The sequence below is a fragment of the Magallana gigas genome, chromosome 4 (assembly GCF_963853765.1).
Source record: "Magallana gigas chromosome 4, xbMagGiga1.1, whole genome shotgun sequence".
Lineage (NCBI taxonomy): Eukaryota > Metazoa > Mollusca > Bivalvia > Ostreida > Ostreidae > Magallana > Magallana gigas.
In genome coordinates, this window is record NC_088856.1 from 34,472,637 (window position 1) to 34,494,505 (window position 21,869).

At 34.2% G+C, this 21,869-nt stretch overlaps 1 long non-coding RNA gene across 1 annotated transcript; it reads left to right on the forward strand.

The window, feature by feature from the left end:
- Positions 1-1,097: 1,097 nt before the first annotated feature.
- LOC136274269 (uncharacterized) lies at positions 1,098-18,076 on the forward strand. The gene is made up of 4 exons (XR_010712539.1): positions 1,098-1,766; positions 1,946-2,152; positions 7,803-8,003; positions 17,216-18,076. It is a non-coding gene; the product is annotated as an uncharacterized lncRNA (long non-coding RNA).
- The last annotated feature ends 3,793 nt before the right edge of the window (positions 18,077-21,869 follow it).

Consider the following 21,869-nt stretch of genomic DNA (forward strand, 5'->3'; position numbering starts at 1 on the left):
GTAAATTCATAAAATGCAACACAATATTTACAAATAAAAGTTTGGAGTTAAAAGAGAAGACAGAGTCAAAACCTGACAGAGTACAGCATAGATATTTCGAGATGCCCCCGGCGTACACCTACCAGTCACCCCTGGATTATCAGCCCCCACCCCCAGTGGCTCAATGCAACAGCATAACGAACAGACCCCCACCTACAACTCACGAATATGAAAAAAAAAAATAAAAATACTTTTTTTTATTTTCGCAATCATTGTAAACGAGAAAAAGAATGCAGAGACGTACAAGTTTACTAGAGTTTTTTTTCTTCAAAAATTCATACAAAGCGATTAATCGTTTTCTTTATTTTTAATCTAAACAAATTAACATCAGAAAGACCACGTTAACTTACTGTCTTTTACTAATTAGTCATGGACTCATTGACAATTTAAAATTGTTGATTAGTAAAAGACATTACTTATAGCCATGTACTTTATCTTACAATGTCATTGCACTCAGAGAATTGGCGCCAGTAGGAATCTGAAAGTCCAATCCTTTACAGTTGTGGTGGGGGTTTACCAGTCAGCTTCTGGTTTCGATTGCAGATATACTGCGTGGTTTATTGAATAGTTGACTGGATAAGATGCAAATGCAAAATTCTACACACATCAGGGAATTTGTGAATTTTGTGTGCGGTTAATGACACAAACTACACTTAAAACTACAAATTACACTACATGTATGAACAACTATTATATAAATCGAGATATCATTTTTGCACTGTCTTTTGGACGTGCGGCGGATCACACGGATTTAATCATTTTTTTTTTTTATTTGTCAGGATCACAATATGAATAAAAAAACGCCAAGAACAATCCACTCAATTATGAAAACAAGATAGAAATTTTTAATTAACTTTATATTTATATAAATTTATGAAGACTTCAACGTATAGAAGTTTTTTTCGGTCTTACAAACTATAGAGACTAGTTTTGGTTTTATGACGCATTTAAAAGACTGTATTCAAAGACAACTATTTAAATCTCCAAAATTGAGTTTCGGCTTGGCTAAATTCCAACTTCCTTTTTCGGTACTACTCAAAAGAGTATCATTATATCAAATAAGGATAGGTGTGGAGAACAACGAGCCTGTATACGATGTAAGTAATTGCCGTCAGCGGATGATTTCTTATCTATACCAAAAAAACATAAGTATTAGTGTATCGAATTTAATTTCTTGTCTTCATTTCATAGACAAACTAGGTTTCATTTGACAGCGTTTGGAGATGTATCCACCAATGGTAAAGCTAAAAAGTTGTGTAACGAAATATGAATATAAACAAGTTCCATTAACTTTTTTTACACAGGAAAGCAGTTGTCTGTTGCGTAATTGATTTATCAATCGTTTTTACTGGCACTAGATATGAAAACATAGAATTCTGATATTATAACGAGACACTTTACATTCCAGTGGACAGTTCATCAATACATGCAGGACGAGTCAAGCATCATGAGTCACGACGAACCGTTAATTTTAAGTTATAGGGGAGAACATATCCCATCATACAACATGGTCAGCAGAAACGATGCAACCCTATATTTAAATATGACATTACTGCTATTATTCGGACATGCGTTCTTTGGGACTTTCATCAGCATTAACACAGTGCATAGAATGAATTTAGTTTTGGTAGCGATCTTCTTATTTTTACTCTGTTTTCCTCTTGGATTTATCATTGCGTGCATGGTTGACTCACCGACATTCGACTTTATGATGATAGCCTTAATGTGTAAGTTTTAGTGTGTGTGTGTGTGTGTGTGTGTGTGTGTGTGGGTGGGTGGGTGGGTGGGTGGGTGTGTGTGTGTGTGTGTGTGTGTGTGTGATATTTACACCTTTTATAGTCAATAAACCAATTGATTCAATAAGTGCAAGCAGTAGATTTATACAGTCTGGGGTTTATTTTCATAGGCATAATTTCATTCATTCTTGGCGACATGACAAATCTATCCAGAATCGTGGATGCACTTTCAGTTTCCATAAATGAGGAGGTGATGCCTTTAAGTTTAAAAAGGATAGCAATAACAACTGCCTTCTTCACATGCCTGGTATTGCTCGCCAATAAATTCGCCGCTGTAATTGGTATGACGATAATGCATGGAATTTCGATCTTCTCACGTAAGTTAACTTTTACGTTTATAAATTGTTCTGAAAATATACATTGTAATATTATTCACGAGAGAGAGTGTAAATCCTACAAGTCACGAAGAGAGAGAGAGAGAGAGAGAGAGAGAGAGAGAGAGAGAGAGAGAGAGAGAGAGAGAGAGAGAGAATTTTGAACCTGCGAATGTTATCAGAATGCTTTCTTTATCGTTGCCAAGTATGTAATAAATCCAGAGGTGCTCGAATGAAAGTTCATGAGACTTCCCGAGATTTGTTCAGCTCCTATGAAATTTCGAGCGAAAGTATAAATGTTCGGATAATATCCTCAAAATACGTAAGTACTGGTGGTTTTTCATATCATATCCTACTTTGATTTATGTTAAAACATGAAAATCTATAAAGATATATGTCTTATTTCATCATCTAGCGGTTATTTAAACTAAACGATGATATTCAGAACAGAGTTATCAACTACAATGAAGCGCATTGAAGTGGTAAAAGTTTTCGTTGGAATGGAATGTCCTCAACTTTGTATCGAACATCAATTGTTACATAAGACACGCCCATTTCTTTTCAAATGAGGAAAAATAGTATTCGTAACAATGCTTTCAAAACAGCTCATCTTCTAAACAAAACAGCCAGGGCTGCGGACCCTGGAAATGTGGCCACAAGCTGAATCCCGATATTTCTCCGTATTCCGTGCCCCGAGTATATCCTCAGTCCCCTCACCATGCTGCGAACACAGAAACAAATGCAGAAGAAGACGAAAAACGTAGCTTACCCCTCTAAAACGGAAAGCTGAAACGTGTTCATATATGTAAATTGTGAACAAAATTTTCTTTAATTGCAATACAGTAAATGTAACCTGTTAGAAAACACAAATAAATGTTGCTAAAAATATTCATGACTTTTTATTTTGAACATTACAATATCACTGTTTCTAAACATAGAAGGAAAAAAAGAAAAGAGTGTGTGTATGTGTGTTTTTGTGTATAATGCACGTGTGTGAAATTAAATTCCTGCTTGTGTTGTTTAGAAGAGGGTCGGTTCCGAAAGCATTGTGACGAATACTGTTTTCCTCATTTCAAAAGAAATGGGCGTGTATTATGTAACAACTGACGTTCGATACAAAGTTTAGAACATTCCATTCGAACGAAAACTTTTACCACTTCAATGCGCTTCATTGAACTCTACCCGTGGTTGAAAACGTAAACATTAGGAACCGCCACTCTTATAAACAACACCAGCAGGAATTTCGCACACGTGCATTATACACAAAAACACACATTAACACACTTTTTTAAGAGTCAAGAATATTTTTAGCAACAAATTTATTTGTGTTTTGAATTTCCTGTTACATGTACTGTATTGTAAATATAGAAAAGAGTTTTTTTTTCACAACATATATGCATGTTTCATCTTTTCGTTTTAGAGGGGTAAGCTACGTTCTACGTCTTCTTCTGCATTTTTTGTTGTGCTTGTAGCATAGTGAGGGGACTGAGGATACGCACGGGGCACGGATAACATATACGGAGAAATATCGGGATTCAGCTTGTGTCCACATTTCCAGGGTCTGCAGCCCTGCTTGTGTTGTTAAGAAGATGAGCGGTCCCGAAAGCAATGTTACGAATACTGTTTTCCTCGTTATAAAAGAAATGGGCGTGTCTTATGTAACAATTGACGTTTGATACAAAGTTTAGAACATTCCATTCGAACGAAAACTTTTACCACTTCAATGCGCTTCATTGAACTCTACCCGTGGTTGAAAACGTAAACATTAGGAACTGCCATTAAAGTGTAGGACATTCCATTCAAACGAAAATTTTAAACACTTCAATGCGCTTCATTGTACCTTACATTTTAGGAAATAGACTATAAACATCAGGCACGATTTTTAGCTCACCGAGACGAAGTCAGGGGGAGCTTATGCTATACCCTCGGCGTCGGCGTCGGCGTCGGTGTCAGCGTCGGCGTCGGCGTCCGGACCTGGTTAAAGTTTTTGTTGCAGGTCCTGTATCTAAGCTATTACTTGTCCTATCTTCACCAAACTTGCATGGATGATGCATCTGGACCTACTTATGGACTTGAAAGACTTGAATGCTGAATCTGAGTCCTAAATTTCAGATGCTGGAGGAGGTTAAGGTTGTTGGACCAGGTTAAAGTTTTTGTTGCAGGTGCCCTTTGATAGCAATATCTTAGTTACTGCAGGTCCGTACTTCACCAAACTTGCATGGATGGGTGTGTCTTATGATACTGATGCACCAGACAGGCTTGAGTGCTAAATCTGAGCTATAGGTTTCGGATGCTGGAGGAGGTTAAGGTTTTTGGAGCAGGTTAAAGTTTTTGTTGCAGGTGCCCTTTGATAGCAATATCTTAGTTACTGCAGGTCCGTACTTCACCAAACTTGCATGGATGGTGTGTCTTATGATACTGATGCACCAGACAGGCTTGAGTGCTGAGTCTGAGCTATAGGTTTCGGATGCTGGAGGAGGTTAAGGTTTTTGGAGCAGGTTAAAGTTTTTGTTGACGGTGCCCTTTGATAGCAATATCTAAGTTACTGCTGGTCCGTACTTGACCAAACTTGCATTGATGGTGTGTCTTATGATACTGATGTATCAGGCAGGCTTGGATGCTGAATCTGAGCTATAGGTTACAGATGCTGAAGGAGGTTAAAGTTTTTAGAGCTGGTTAAAGTTTTTGTTGCAGGTGCCCTCTGATGATTATATCTTAGTTATTACTTGTCCTAACTTCACCAGAACTCCATGGATGGTGCGTCTTATGATACTGATGCACCAGACAGGCTTGAATGCTGAATCTGAGCCATAGGTTTCGGATGCTGGAGGAGGTTAAGGTTTTTAGAGCTGGTTGAAGTTTTTGAAACAGGAGCCCTCTGATGATTATATCTTAGTTATTACTTGTCCTAACTACACCAGACTTACATGGATGGTGCGTCTTATGATACTGATGCACCTGACGGGCTTGAATGCTGAGTCTGAGCCATAGGTTTCAGATGCTGGATATGGTTAAGTTTTTTGGAACAGGTCACATGTTTAATAGATGATAGTACTATTTCAAACTTGCATAGTTGATTAAACTGTAATATGAATGAATCACGGAGGAGGCTCCAGATGCAGAGCTTGATCTCCATTACCAAGGATGCTAAAAAATATATCTTAGTTATTACAGGTCCTAACTTCACCAAACTTGAATGGATGGTGTGTCTTATGATACAGATGTACCTGACAGGCATGGGTGTTAAATCTTAGCAATAGGTTGCGGATGCTGGAGCAGGTTAAGGTTTTAATTGCTAGTGCCCTCTGATGATGATATCTTAGTTATTACTGGTCTGAACTTCACCAAACTTGCATGGAGATGCGTCTTATGTATACTGATGCACCTGACAGGCTTGAATGCTGAATCTGAGCCATAGGTTTCGGATGCTGGATGAGGTTTAGTTTTTTTGGAACAGGTCACATGTTTTATAGATGATAGCTTGCATAGTTGATTTAACTATATTAAAAATGAAACGCAGAGGTTGCTTCAGATGCAAAGCCTGATCTCCATTATCAAGGATGCTAAAGAAATCTCCTACCTCACTCAAACCTGCTCGATAGATAGATGTGTTTGTTGATAAATGATATAACATGATTCCTATGATATAGTATTGTATAGTATGAAACAATTTTGTTTAATATGATACAATATAATATCATATGTAATATTATAAAAAGTTATATGATACGATATAATATTATATAAATTTGTTTGATATTTTATGTTATGATATTTGACATGATATCGTTAGATATCGTATTGTATATTATGATACAATATTGTATAATATTATATAGTATTATTAATTTATTATTTTATCACATGATACTATTACATAAGATATTGCAAAATATAATATTGAATCCTATGATACAATATTGTATATTCTATAATATTGTATCCTACGATATTGTATTATATGATATTAGTTTCTATAATATAGAATTATATCACAGGAAAATGTTTAATATGATACTGTAGTATTATATAATATCGTATCATACGATATTGTATAATATGACATTGGTTTATAATATGATATATTATCACATCACATGAAATTGTTTTGTATGATATTGTAAAATATATTATTGTATCATATGATACAATATGTATTATGTAATGTTGTATTATATATTTTACTTTATCACACAATATTGTATCATTTGATATGATACAATTTTGTATCCAATTTTATTGTATCATATGATACAATATCATATTATGTTTCAAAAATGATACAGTATCATACAATATCATACTAAATTATACAATATAATATCATATGTTTCACTGTTATGATGTTTTATGTAATATGATATTGTAATATAATACTATATTGTTTTATATATTATTATATTGTATTATGTGATCAAAGACAATAACGTATAACACAATACAATGTCATATCATACGTTACAATATCATATATCATCATTGTTTATTATGGTATTTTATTGTATCATATGATATATGTTGTAAATATGATAGTATGCAATATTTAATCTTATATTATTATATTGATAAACATATGAACATATGATAATCATACAATTTTTTAACAGATGATATACGATATTGTGTCAAAACAGAATCCATGGATATCCAAGATCATAAAGTATGATTTTCATTTAATATGATAAAGGTGGTCTCATAAGGGTGATGTCTCGTCTCGGTGAGCTTTGTAATCTGTGATTACCTATGTTTATTATCAATACTGCGAAAATGAAAGGGTCAAATAAAATCACGTGATCTAAATTTAAATGACAATAACATTCGCAGGGGTGTTTTTATCTTATTTTATTAGCCCCTACCGGTTTCACCGAAGGGGACTATAGCTTTCCTCTGTGTCCGTCAGTCCGTTCGTCCGTCCGTCTGTGTGTGTGTGTGTGTGTGTGTGTGTGTGTGTGTGTGTGTGTGTAATGGTGTGTATAATGGTGGATGAATTATTGTTGTATCTATTATGATCATTGTGTCGTGTGTTGTTAAATAATCATAGAAATGAAATGAAAATAGGAAGTTAATACATGTAATAATATAGAAATACATGCTATATAACAATGAATATGGTTACAACAATACAACAACACAATACACAGTGATCATAATAGATATAACAATAAATCATTCACCATTACACACACCATTACACTAGCTGGCTATATATATTTAAGAAATAAAGTACGAGTTATCGTGAATCCTCCGAGGTTGAGAAATCTTATGTTGTTTTGAAATATAAAAGCCGAGGCGTTAGCCGAGGCTTTTATATTTTAAACAACATTTCGAGCAACATTCACGAAAACAAGAACTTTATTTCTATTCTACTAACAGCCCAGTATTTCTAAAGATCGTTTCTCCTATAGAGAGACGATCTAGGTCATTTTGACGACTGTTCCGTGTAACCCCAATGGTTTTGTTAGTAATGTTTACATGTGTATCGATCAAAGGAATCACATGCAGACGACATTTTTAATACTCTTCACTTATTTATATCTTTTTGGTCTCGGCAATTACTGTAGTAGAAATATATACATACACCATTTAAGCTCAATAGACACATTGATTTAATAAATTCAAGCGTAGTAGATTTATTGGTGTTTTTTTTTCATAGAGGTTATTATTAGCTTTCTTGGCCACAAGATATCCAGATTCGTGCATGCACATCCGATTTCAGCTTCCATAAATGAGGAGGTGATGCCATTCATGTTCAAAAGGATAATAATAACAACTGCCATTATCACAGGCCTGCTAACGTTCATCATTAGATCCTCCTGTGTAACTGTTAGTACTAAGATCTTTTGCATCTACACAGGTAAGTATTCGGGATTTTCATAACCCTGAGTTATCGTTCGTAACACGTGTACTATTCTGTACTGCATACCTTAATTAAATCATACCATCATTTCCTTCTTTTCACAGATTCACAATTTATTTACTATACTCTGTCCCGAGTTTTTGCTTTCACCACTTTTTGCTTGATATTTCAATAATAGTAAATACCTTTGTGCTCAAACTACGTTCATCCACTAATATGAAAAATGTCCTGATTATCTATTTTGAAACGCCCCTCTACCGCTTCAGGTTTAAATACTCATCCAAAAATTGAAAGTCTACTGAGATTTTGCATTGCATCAGCCATTTATAAGCCCGGATGATAATGTTAAAAAATTGCGCGATGTATTCCGAGTGTATTCCGAATGGAGAAAAAATGTAAACATTCCCCATTATAAATCTCCGTAAGGAATCTGTTTTCGTTCCTGTGAATTTTTTTGAGTGGAAAGGGATAATTTTTCAATGAGGATATCTTGGAGATATTCCCTTTTAACAATTTCAACTGTATTTCTTTCACAGGTATGTGTAATTTTATTAAAAACCATCAAAGAGCGATGGAAGCAATAACTTGGGACAGACTCCGAAAAATGTGGAAAAGGGGGGGGGGACCTGTTTAGTCACTTTTTTATATGTAAATTTATGAAAAATATCTGTTGAAAGAAGAAGTTGGGAGGGTAGCCCCCCTCCCCCGTTGATGCCATGCACCTGCCATCCACAGGGGCTTGGTTGTTGGATAGTGAATTTCCTAATTATTTGTTCCCAAAGAAAAAATTGATTAAAATTGGTAATCTTATGTGTATTTCTGTGTATTGCAATAAATAAATTCACTGAAACCCCCCCCCCCCCCGGTTTCAGTCATGTTAAACAAGAGGCCCATGGGCCACATCGCTCACCTGAACAGCAGTTCCTTGTAACATTACATTTCGTAGCATATGCTTTTTCTATTTTTAACATTGAACCCCTTTCTGGGGACCCAGTTATGGTCCGAGGTTTATGGTTGGCTTGAACAACATAAACAGTAACATAGGAATGAAAATGTGTAGCACTGCGGTAGGACCGCACGTACACAACCTGAAAAACTGAACGTAGCAGAGTTCCACTTCAAGAGAAATAACTCTCAGACTGTACAGAACATCAAGAAAGATAACTCTTGGTTCCACTACATTAGAGTTTACACAATTTGAGGATCCTTGCATAATAATCTCACAAACTGTAGCATTATAGTTCTTGAGAAAAACTTTTTAAAAACATTTTCAATATATCTTTCTATGTTAAACTTTGAACCCCTCTTGGGGCCACAGTATTAGTTCAGGGCTAAAGTTTTAATTATTTGGAATCTACATTATTTAAGGATGCTTGCATAGTTATCTCACAAGCTGAAGCATTATAGTTCCCTAGAAAAAGATTTTTCAACATTTTCCCTCTATATTTCTATGCTAAACTTTGAACACCTCTTGGGGCCCCAGTATTAGATTGAGGTCACAGCTTTTATAATTTCGAATCTACACTATTCGAGGGTGCTTACGTAGTTATCTGACAAACTGATGCATTGTAGTTCTCGAAAAGAAGATTTTTAAACATTTTCCATATATACCGGTACTTCTACATTTAACTTTAAACCCATCTTGGGTCCCTAGTATTAGTCCAGGGGTCACTATTTTAAAACTGTCGAACCTTCATTATCCAAGGTTGTATGCATGATAGTAATCTCACAAATTGAGGCATTGTAGTTCTCGAGAAGAAGATATTTTAACGTTACCTTTATATTTCTATAATAAACTTTGACCCCATCTTGGGGCCCCAGTATTGGTCCGGGGGTCACGATTTTACCAATTAGGAATCTACATGAGCGAAGGCATAGAAATTCCACAAACTAAAACATTGTAGTTCTTGAGAAGAAAATTTTTAAACTTTTCCTTTATGTTTTTTAAAATGTTTAAATTTTGAACCCCTCTTGGTGCCCATCAATTGTCCGGGAGTTACAATTTTTTGAATCTACATTATTTAAGGATGTACATGTATGCATAGTAATATCCCAAACAGTTGCACTATAGTTCTTGAGAAGAAGATTTTAAAACATTTTCCTATATATGTTAAAATCTAAACCCCTACTGGGGCCCCACTTTTTGTTCAGGGGTCACGATTTTTACAATCTTCACTATATATACAACCGTTTGTGTATGTATTGGCATTTTTGGTGAAGTGGTTTTTGAGAAGAAAATTTTTAAACATTTTTCATATGTAGTTCTATGTTAAACTTTGAACCCCGCCTGGGGCTGTAGTTTTGATTTGAGGGTCACAATTTCTACAATTTAGAATCTTCATTATACATACAAGCTTTTGTGTAAATATTGGCATTTCTGGTGCAGTGGTTCTTGAGAAGAAGATTTTTTAAACATTTTCCTAAGGTATATCTATGTTAAACTTTGAACCCCGCCTGCGGCCCCAGTTTTGGTCCGAGGGTCACGATTGTTACAATTTAGAATCTTCACTATATATACAAGCTTTTGTGTAAATATTGGCATTTCTGGTGCAGTGGTTCTCGAGAAGAAGATTTTTTAAACATTTTCCTAAGGTATATCTATGTTAAATTTGACCCCCGCCTGGGGCCCCAGTTTTGGTCCGAGGGTCACGATTTTTACAATTTAGAATCTTCACTATGTATACAAGCTTATGTGTAAATATTGGCATTTCTGGTGCAGTGGTTCTCGAGAAGAAGATTTTTTAAAAATTTTCCTATGTATTTCTATGTTAAATTTGACCCCCGCCTGGGGCCCCAGTTTTGGTCCGAGGGTCACGATTTTTACAATTTAGAATCTTCACTATATATACAAGTTTTTGTGTAAATATTGGCATTTCTGGTGCAGTGGTTCTTGAGAAGAAGATTTTTAAAACATTTTCCTATGTATTTCTATGTTAAACTTTGAACCCCGCCTGGGGCCCCAGTTTTGGTCCGAGGGTCACGATTTTTACAATTTAGAATATTCACTATATATACAAGCTTTTGTGTAAATATTGGCATTTCTGGTGCAGTGGTTCTTGAGAAGAAGATTTTTAAAGACATGCACCCTATACTTACTGTTTCGCAATTATCTCCCTTTTGAAACGGGCTGTGCCCTTTATTTTTACAATTTATAACCCCCTTTCCATAAGGATGCTTTGTACCAAATTTGGTTAAATTTGGCCCAGTGGTTTTTGAGAAGAAGTTAAAAATGTGAAAAGTTTACAGACGGACGGACAGACAGACAGACGGACGGACGGACGGACGGACGACGGACAACGGGTGATCAGAAAAGCTCACTTGAACCTTCGGTTCAGGTGAGCTAAAAAGTGTATTCAATGTACATTAATAAAAGTAAAAGGCGACACTCGCCATCTTTGATTTATAGGGGGTCCTCGTTTCAAGCTATGTTTTAAACAAGTTCTTCCATTTCTCCAACGATTTCTGACGAGATCTAGGTTGGAAAATATTCAAATTCATGACTTATTCCTATCGTCTGACTACATCTGTATGCTGCATAATAAACACATCGTTCCGAAATGTACTAGATACTTGCCAAACTTATCTTTCTAATGAAAGTAAAACAAACAAACTACAAAAAATGTGTTTAAGCTGTCTCCTCAAAGACCTAAAAGAAAAAGGGTCTCTTATTTTTAACCAAAGACAAATTGAAATTTCGATGAAATCCTATATTGAAAACAATGAGTTCTATTTTCAATGCTGTCATTCCTCTTAACCCTATAATACCGGTATCTATATTATTCAACAAATCTGTTTTGTTGAGAAATTCAAATGATTGTCATCGATTAAACATCCTGCATGACAGGTACGTACAGCTGCCTGAATTGATGACCGTCGGTGCCTGGTAAGATACCAATACCCACTGCGTGTACACATATTTCTTTCATGAAGGCATGGCATTTCGAACGAATGCATCTCAACAGGCCAGCGCAAACTTCGTATTTTGAAAAAGTGTGGGGGGGTGCATGGTTGGGGGTGGTTGGAAGAGTGGAAGAATAGACCAACCGAAAATCAAGACGAAAAACAAATAATAAATCTAAAAATAAGAATCGCAATGTCTTTCACTCGTTATAAATTGTAATCAAACGCACACTTTGCAATCATTTTAATTTTTTAAATAACTTTTGATGTTTTCTGTTTTAAATATCATCAAATGTTTTTGCTGTAAGAAAAGTCGTTATTAATTAACGTTGTGTACGTAAACTCCCGCACTGTTTACTCATCTTCAATTGACCCAATCGCAACTTCTCGGGCCTTTCCGGCAGGCTCGGAAAAACACCTCGAATGTATTTAAATTACCGGATGTTAGAATTTTATACAAAATGGGGTCGCTTCCCATTAAAATAAGTATCGGCTAGACAATCGGCAATCCTCGGCTGATTCCGCTACGCTCCATACAATGTCGAGTGCGCGAGACATCCGAGTAGTCCCGAGTGTCGGCTAGACAGCCTTATAAGTCGCTTCTGTGTTATATTTTAGGGTATATCATTTACTTTATCGAAGTCTTGCTTACATCTCAACAGATCGTAAATTGTGTTGTATTTATATCAAGTTTTATAAAAAGGGGGGTTGTCATGGACGCCTAAGTAATACATTCGATGTGTTTTTCCGAGCCTGCCGGAAAGGCCCGAGAAGTTGCGATTGCAAATGACCGGAAGTACTGCATACCTGCTATGAGGGGAAGATAACTCTTTCAGTAACGATAACTCTAGTTTATGGGAAGAGGACACATACCACAATTATTTTTCCCTCTTATTCCTTTATACAAAAATAAATCATATAAAAAATTCCACCGGTGTCGTATAATTTAATGTCCGCCCCGTAAAATGGTCCGGGGCGGACCCTTAATGTTAACATTTAGGGTCCGCCTTTGCTCTAAAAGGGTCCGGCACGTACAAGAAAAGGTCCGCCTAACATTAAAGGTCCGGGGTATATTTTTTCATTTATATTTTTTCAATTTCGACTATTTTGTTACAAAATAAGTGGTATTATTTTGTAATTCTTATAAAGGAGTACCTACCCGAGGTGAGTCAGTAAATATCCAGAACAGAGTTTTAATAAAAATACTTATACATGTAGCTTGGTGAACACAAATAAATCACAAAAATTATTACTGTTTAAAACTGGATTCTCATTTCAACTTCAGATTTGCCGGTCTTTCTTTTATAAACAGGAAATGAAACTGATTGGTGTCATTAATTAAACAATGGCCTGAACCAGGTGTTGTATACACAATCTACCCTGCAGGTGTGAGGGGTTCACACCTTGGTATCAGGTGTTTGACTGTTTGACTCCTGGGGTAGTTGACACTGTTTTGGTAGAAATTCCTTAAAAGTCATGTTCACAACATGCTCCGATGTTCACACTTCGGTAAAATGTTACTCTAGATTCCTGCCTGCTACCCCCACATATAGCATTCATTATTTTCCCCCACATATTTCTTATTGCCATCAGATGAAAATCGATATCGTCAGACATAAAGGACCAACCTACCTAAATATTTTAAGATTATTTCAACGAAACGGACAATCGTTTGCAACGAATTTCATGCATTTGTCACATTTTTAAAAGTCATATGATAAAACTCAATTTAAATATGTTTTACTACTTCTCTTACTTAACATTACACAAATTTTGAGGACACAATGCATGTACATATATATGTTAATGTATCGGTTCTCACCCCTTTAATTGAAATATTTTACGATGAAAATTATTTATATAAATATTATTACAGTTAATGTGTAACTACTCTGAATACATTTTAAAAAATAAAACCTACACTGAAGTCAGTTTCATGTCCACTCCAACATTACGTAGTTCAACTGAAAAATATCACAATAAAAATCTATAACAAACTCACTACATCCATGCATGACTATGCAGTTCTTTTAACGAGGCGGACCTTTTCTTGAACTATAATATTGGGTCCTCTAAAATGAAAGGTCATCGGGTCAAAATACTGAGAATGTTTTGCAAACAGTATTTCAATGGGGTGGACCTTTTCTAAATGAGCCATAATATTACATCTAGGTCCTATCCCTAAATTAAAAGAACATCGGGGTCAATCAAAGCAAGTATCAATATGAATGTTAATTTTCTGCATTGGGTATTTCAACAAGTGGACCTTTTCTGTGCCATAATATTAGGTCCTAGCCCTAAATTAAAGGTTATAGGGATAAATCAAAACAAGTATTTATACGAATATTTATCATATTAATATTAATTATCTGCATTCAGTATTTCAACGTGGCGGACCATTTCTTTAACTGTATTATTGGGTCCTACCCACTGAAACAAAAGATCATCATTAAATTAGAGTCAATACAAGTGTCAACTTGATTAAGTATTTTCCTATATACCAATGATACCATTGCTGCATCGAAGGATATGTAACTAGGCACTTCACCATCATGGAGAGAGAGAGAGAGAGAGAGAGAGAGAGAGAGAGAGAGAGAGAGAGAGAGAGAGAGTTATTAATCTATGCAAGATTGCTACTCTAGACACTATCCATTTGATAAGGAAGTCAATATTTTACTCCATGGAGATACACATTTTTTCTTAAATCAACAAGGATTTTTTGTAGGCAGTTTACAAATATATTTCTGCATTAAAGCGCTTTGTGATATAGAATTTAAACATTATGGATGGAAACGGATTTACTTATAATAAGACTGGTGTTTACTTGTTTCCAAATCCTTGCTTAATTACATGTATGCATCATTATATACATATAAAAGTATTGTACGTTTGATTAAAGAAAGAGGGAATAAGTCTTTTAGAATAATGAGGTGATCGAATACTGTCGGAAATAAACAATTACACTTTTTAAACTATATTGCATGCGCATGAGAGAGAGAGAGAGAGAGAGAGAGATTATTACAACATTATCACCTTTATTACGTTCTTAAACAATTTACCTGTAGTCAATTTAAACATGCTTTTTAATTATAGGTACACGTATCATTTGATTAATTTCTTTTGTCTTTTCTCGCCCTTATATTTACTGTACCACAGTACGTACATGTATACACTATATTGTCAACGTATACCATCTGTTACGGTAATCCACATATGCGACCTTGTGATAAATCTACCTAGAGACGTATAAGTTATTAGTATGTTATCATAAGTTTCTGATCTACTGAAAATTAAACAAAGCTAAAAGCTAAAAAGACAATCTTAGTTGCGTAGAGCACTACAGCGGATACATTTTTTCTCTCTCAGTTAAGGGGTGTATTCTGATTAACACAGGTGTGAATGCCTGCAGGGCTTCTTTTACCCGTGTTTACCTGTCATGAAACCCTCTGCTAATACATACACACCGGAAGAGGGACTAAATGGTGTGTACAAATTATTGTCAGAATACTCTTAGTTTTCTTTTTTTCAGATTCTTAAACAATTGGTCAAAATCTAATCCGCTATGAATATTTGATATTCCACAAAGTAATACGCAAATGGCCGACTGGATTATGTAAACAAAGACATATTTAAAATACAAGTACACGAGCAAAAAGAACAATTACTTTAAGAGAAATTTTAACAAGTGACTACGGGTAGGACCTTTTCTTATAGGGGAAAGCCGGACCTTAAATGTTAACATTAAAGGTCCGGCCGGACCATTTTACGGGGCGGACCTTAAATTATACGACACCGGCTCAAATGAGTTCAAATACAGCATTCCTATAGAATGACACTAGTCCAACAACATATCCAAACTACAGGAAAATCCATCGAGAGGGGACTGAGATATGGCCCCTAAAATAACCCCTACCATGAAAAATTTACTTTCACTTTGGAATTTGTGTAAACATTGGCCTCTTTACACCCTTTCTATTGCGCCTGTAAAGATAATTTTTCTAAAAATTTTCCTGCCTGTATTTTTTTTCAAATCTTTTTCTTTCCGTCCATGCCATAAAAGGTACCAAATTCGACCATTTAGTACCCCTAGGAATTTTTGAAATAATACATACATTTTTAGAATGGAACTACTTGCACGGGGTAAAAAAAAGTGGCATGTGACCAAGGCCGATACTTTTAACGGTTTTATATTGTAATGAAAACATACATTGAAATATTTATGATAAAGTATAAATCATATAAGTCACGGAGAGAGAGAGAGAGAGTTATAAAACCTTGCTATTCTGTTAACTTCCGTTTATTTACCCCACCTCTGATTGGTTTGATTATGCTAGATTTCTATTGCTTAGATTCGGATTGTTGATTGGTCACTTGATTGATTTAATTAACAAATTAGATTTATTTCCATCCTAATGTCTTTAATTAGTACCATCTTCTTAAAAAATATTGGTATAAGTCTGATTTTACTGTTAAATAGTAGTTTTCTTTTTTTAAAATATGAATACTTTAAATGAAAATTGAAATATCTTATTTTATTATACTTTCATGTTGAATAATGAAATCTGACTGGTAGAGACGCAGTTGATAATCCATTCTATTACCCTCAGCGTTAGCAACACACTTGGCAACGGGTAACACTCTATAAATAGTGCCTGTTTTGGAAGGTAACAGTTGAAATTGACACCCCGAGAAAACCATTGTCAACCGACGCGAACAATGGTTTTCTCGGGGTGTCAATTTCAACTGTTATCCTCCCAAACAGGCACTATTTATTTTGTTATACTGAATGTCTTAATTTTTAAGAAAAATTTACTGTTTTTATATAGGAATAACATGAATTCTACAGCGAACCGTACGCACATAATTTTCGCGCATGTAACAATTTGTAATGTTACCCGTTGCTTAGTGCGTTGCTAACGCTGAGGGTAATAGAACGGATTATGCGTCTTAACCAATCAGATTTCAATATTTAACATGAAAGTATAACAAAACGAATTGTTACATGCGCGTAAACTATGCGCGTAAACTATGCGCGTACGGTTCGCCATAGAATTCACGTCATTCAAATATAAAAAGCGTTTAAGTTTTTTTTAAAATTAAGACATTCAGTATAATAAAATAAATAGTGCCTGTTTAGGAGGGTAAGAGTTGAAATTGACACCTCTAGAAAACCATTGTCAACCGACGCGAAGCGAGAAAACCATTGTCAACCGTCGCGAAGCGGAGGTTGACAATGGTTTTCTCGAGATGTCAATTTCAACTCTTACCCTCCTAAACAGGCACTATTTATATATTGTTACATTTTACAGTTGTTGCAGTGACATTCTGTTACACGAACCAGCTCCTAATATTATCGTGGGCAGTTGTTATCAACGAGAATAATACCGGAAAGGGGAGACATTTTTGTAGCTGTGCTTCAACAAATAAATCGAAAGATAAATGCCAAAGAAGATCTAAATCGAAATGCCTTGTTTGTCTTAAGACAAGAAGTCATCTTAAGACAAGAAGTCATCTTAAGACAAGAAGTCAAGACCATGATGAAAGTCTACTTTACTCAAAGAAACTGACCATAGCTGTAGTGTACCTGTTATATATTGCTAGTTCTATATTTGTGGCTTGCATTGTAGACTGTAGACCATAATATTCACTATTAATTTTAAGAATTCTAGTATAGGTATAGGTTCCTGGACACTACTTTTTAAACTTTTGTCAGGAGTATAATACATTTCATAGTACAAAGTAAGATACGTTCACTCAAGATAACAGTACAATGAAAAATTGAAATATACAAATCATTGTATTTAGAACCATTTTAACAAGACCTTGGACTTTCAGTAGGACGTAACTATCTCTTTCTTGCGTCAAAACAAGCTAAAAATGACGCGGTTTCAAGCGAAATTCGCGCCGATTGCGTAGTCTTAGCTCAAAAGCCAGACAAAACTTGTTGATTTCAGAGAGCTATGGCTGAGTGGCTGACACTGAAATAGACAGGCCTACGTCACATTGCTGTTCAACACAACTACCCAAAGTCCAAGCTCTAGTTAAAATGGTTCTATAAGGATATGGTTCTTATAAGTATCACTGTCGGAGTAGTTGACTTGCACTATTGAGACCTTTCTTGATTGATCTAGCTTGATTTGTGTGTTCTGGTAAAGTGACATGTTTCTGGAATTAAAAGTTTTGTTCCAATTTGTTGATTTTTTGGTTGTTTTTATATGTACACATACTTAAATGCATGAATACGAGGTTTTCTTGAGAAAGATTTATGACCCAAAGTCTCACAAAAGTCTAAGATGTCTCAGACGATACTGATTCTGGTGAGTTGACGAGTCGGGGTGTAGCCCGCCGTGTTCCATATACTCTGACAACGAGCATATGTCGCCAAACCAGAGTAAGGGAGGCGATAAAGTTACGATGCTATGCTTCTGATTTGATTTGTGTCGTTAACAGTGTTTTTGATTGTCATTTCTCATAGTATGGTGGCATATTTCTGCCATCCATATAATTTTTTTTCAACATAGCATATCACATAAAGTCAAGATAACTATCTCGTCAAGTCGAGATAATTCTTATTTCTCGATCAAGACACACTTTTTGTTAGGAAAGCTATCTAGATAATTTATCTTGAATCTTGACTAAAATTCATGGCATTAACTACGGAACTTACTTCTTAATTGTTATGAGCCCAGGAAGGACATTTTGACTTACTTCTTAATCAGTATTAATTTTTATTTATTTGTTACTTTTTAGGTACAGTAGACGAATTTTTAAATTTAAACATATTTTATTGAATAAATTCAAGAGGATTGGACAACAGGCATAGCCTATGTATACCCTCTTTTTGTATAATAGGTCATGTTACAAAATTTTTTAGAATTATATAGGACACTATACTTATATAACTGTAATCATGTATTTAAATAATAACATATTACGTATATTATTTGTGAATTACAGAGCTATAATAATATATAAGGATATACATTATAATACAGTAATACAGTAGACGAATTATGTAGTTAGAATTAAGCTGCATTTACCAATAACAGTCCGGCTGTTATTGTCAAATTTTATCTTTATTGTATACATCATGTAAAATTTGTTCCAAGAGTTTTACAGGTTGATAGGGGAACAAAAAATAAAAGTGTTAGTTGCTTGCAACCTCTTTTTTAATTCCATTCAAATGATTCTATGGCTGCATGGTGTTAAACGTTTTATGTATGGAAAAAGTGCGTTCGACCAAAGAATAGAGGCGTGGTGTGGAGTTCTTAAGAAGCTTGGGATTCAGTGGTGGATTAATTTATTTGAAGATATCGTGGATACTTAGATGTTCGACTTAGACAATCCAGTTGTGAAAGAGTGCCTGCAATTTTCTTCATGGACGTCTTCCAAACTGATTTGGAGAGAATAGCGAATCACAGGAATTATCATGGTCAAGACATCATCTACACATTCTAAAGTACCTCAAGAGTACATCTCAAATGATAAAAAAAGATAATAATCTAAAGAAAATGAAATGAAGTAATTAAAATATCAGGAAATTATATTAAAAATAAAAATAATTGTACTACACTTTGATGACGAATAGCAAAAGCTGTATTCAATTCGGAGCAAACAAATCAAATGAAATTGAGCTGTTTCATGCCAAAAATTATACATCTTGTCATAGCTCTCATAATGGCGCAAATTTGAATTAACCAAGCGATATATCTTGATTTATTCATTGTTATGTGATATTTATGAAAAAAATGTTATCAGATTCCTCTCTCTGAAAATAATAAAGAACTAATTCAGTAATTGTCAAAATAAATTAAATGGATGTTATATCAAATTTATTTAAAGTCAATCAGGACTCAAGCTATATACTTCTTGTTTCTTGCTTGTACTTATTACTTACTTGTTGTTTTTTAATACTTACTAGTTATTTATTAATTCTTAATACTTACTACCTATTACTTAATACTTGCTTGTTAATTGTTAAATTTTATTTCTTAATTGTTATTACTTATTATTTACTGGTTATTTATTAATTCTTAATACTTATTTGTTTTACTTGTTATTTTCTAGTTATTTCTAATTTCATTTTAATTTTTCATCTCTACGACAATCAGCTCCAATATCATGATTAGAAATCCAAATATTTAATTAAGACTTGCTTTGCCAGTTTACTATTAACTGATATAAGCATGTGTTTCAACCTGAACCTAGATACTCCTGGTAAAGAATGTCTTTATACCTAAACGTGTGATGACAGTCCAAGTTAATAAGTATTTCAATTTAATTGAATGGCTGTCTGAAAAGTTATAGATATTGGCATATGTATTTTGTATCTTAGAATAAAAATGTTTTAGTAATAATGCATGTATTATTGTGGTTTTTATGTTTAGAATCAATTTTCAAATACATCTCATTTGGATAAAAAAATAAGCATCTTTCCTGTACGAGCCAACTACTGAATGTATGCATAGTAAAAGTATATATTTTTTGAAAGTACAGCCCATTACAGTTTTACCCAAAATTATGCTTGGAACAATTTTTCACTGGAACTGTCTTCTGGATCTTCAACCTTCTAGATACATGCATGCAAAGTTTAAAAATAACGCTTAAAAAATATTCATGTATGATAACCCCTTTTCTTGGGTATAAAATGTTCTGGGTTTTTTTTTTATCTTTTGACTTTCTAATATTTTTTATCCTTGTTTAAGAACTTTTCAAAATATTCAAATGAATAACTGTTAGTCAGTGTAAATTATTTTTCAAGATTTTGTAAAATAAATGCATATACAAGTAAATAGAATTATCATAATATATCATGAGCAGTTGGTTTTTCACATATCAGCTAATTTATAAGCTAGACAAGATCCTGAATGTAGAGCAGATACTGCTTTTTTACCCTCAGAAAGTCAGCAAATTCAGATTTTTAACAATTTGAAAGAATAATATTAAGATGAATTTGCATTTAACAAAGTGTCCCAGAAAGAAGCCATCTATATATATAAACAAGTCAACACCAAGGACCATACTAGACTGTATTCACATATGTACGGCAATACCAATGCCGAGGTTAAAGTTTAATAAAAAAAATTTGAATCTTACCCATTTAAATCTATGTACGCGTAGAGAATATTTTTTTTGCCCTCAAAATGAGCAAAAATGAAGACCGGTGTAGTATAAAAAATATTTCAGTTCTCATACAAAAGAACTGCGAACGCTAACGCCCGTTTCCCGCCTACATTTTGCATCCAAATATTTCGGAATTCCTGTCAGATATTCAAAAACTCAGTTTTCTACTAAAAAGTATAATCAAATCAGTGACAGAATTACGGATTGAATTATCAAAACCATATATGTCCCCCAATAAAATTACTTCGATCTCGGGTGCATTTATATAAAAAATATTCTTTATATCAATAAAAAGCAATCTTCTTTGCTGGAACTAGTATTGGTATCAGTGTCCATGTTGAGCGGTACACCACCGCCACGTGTTATTCATTGCTCGAAATTCTATTTTTTTTTATCAAATAATAGTTAACACGTTACATGTTTGTCATAAAAAATAAGTCAACAATTAAGAAATAAGTCAATATGTCCTTCCAGGGCTCATAACAATTAAGAAGTAAGTCAATGTCCTCCCAGGGCTTCCGTAATTAACAAACACTGCCATTCACAAAAAAAAGATAAGTTATAAATAGATATTTGATAATATATAATTTTGGAACTCATTAGATCATTAATAAAAATCATAAGGCCGTTCTCAAAATATATAAATATTTATAATAAATCTATTTATAAATTTTTATTCCCCCTTTTAAAACACACTGTATTTTGCGTCATTTCATCATTGACTGTCTTAAATGCTTTAAACTACATGAGATTGAAAGTGTTATGCTAAGAATTAACAAAAAATCACTTTTCCCCTTTTATTTTATTTTGGTGAATTTATTTTATCTTGTTAACTTGTTT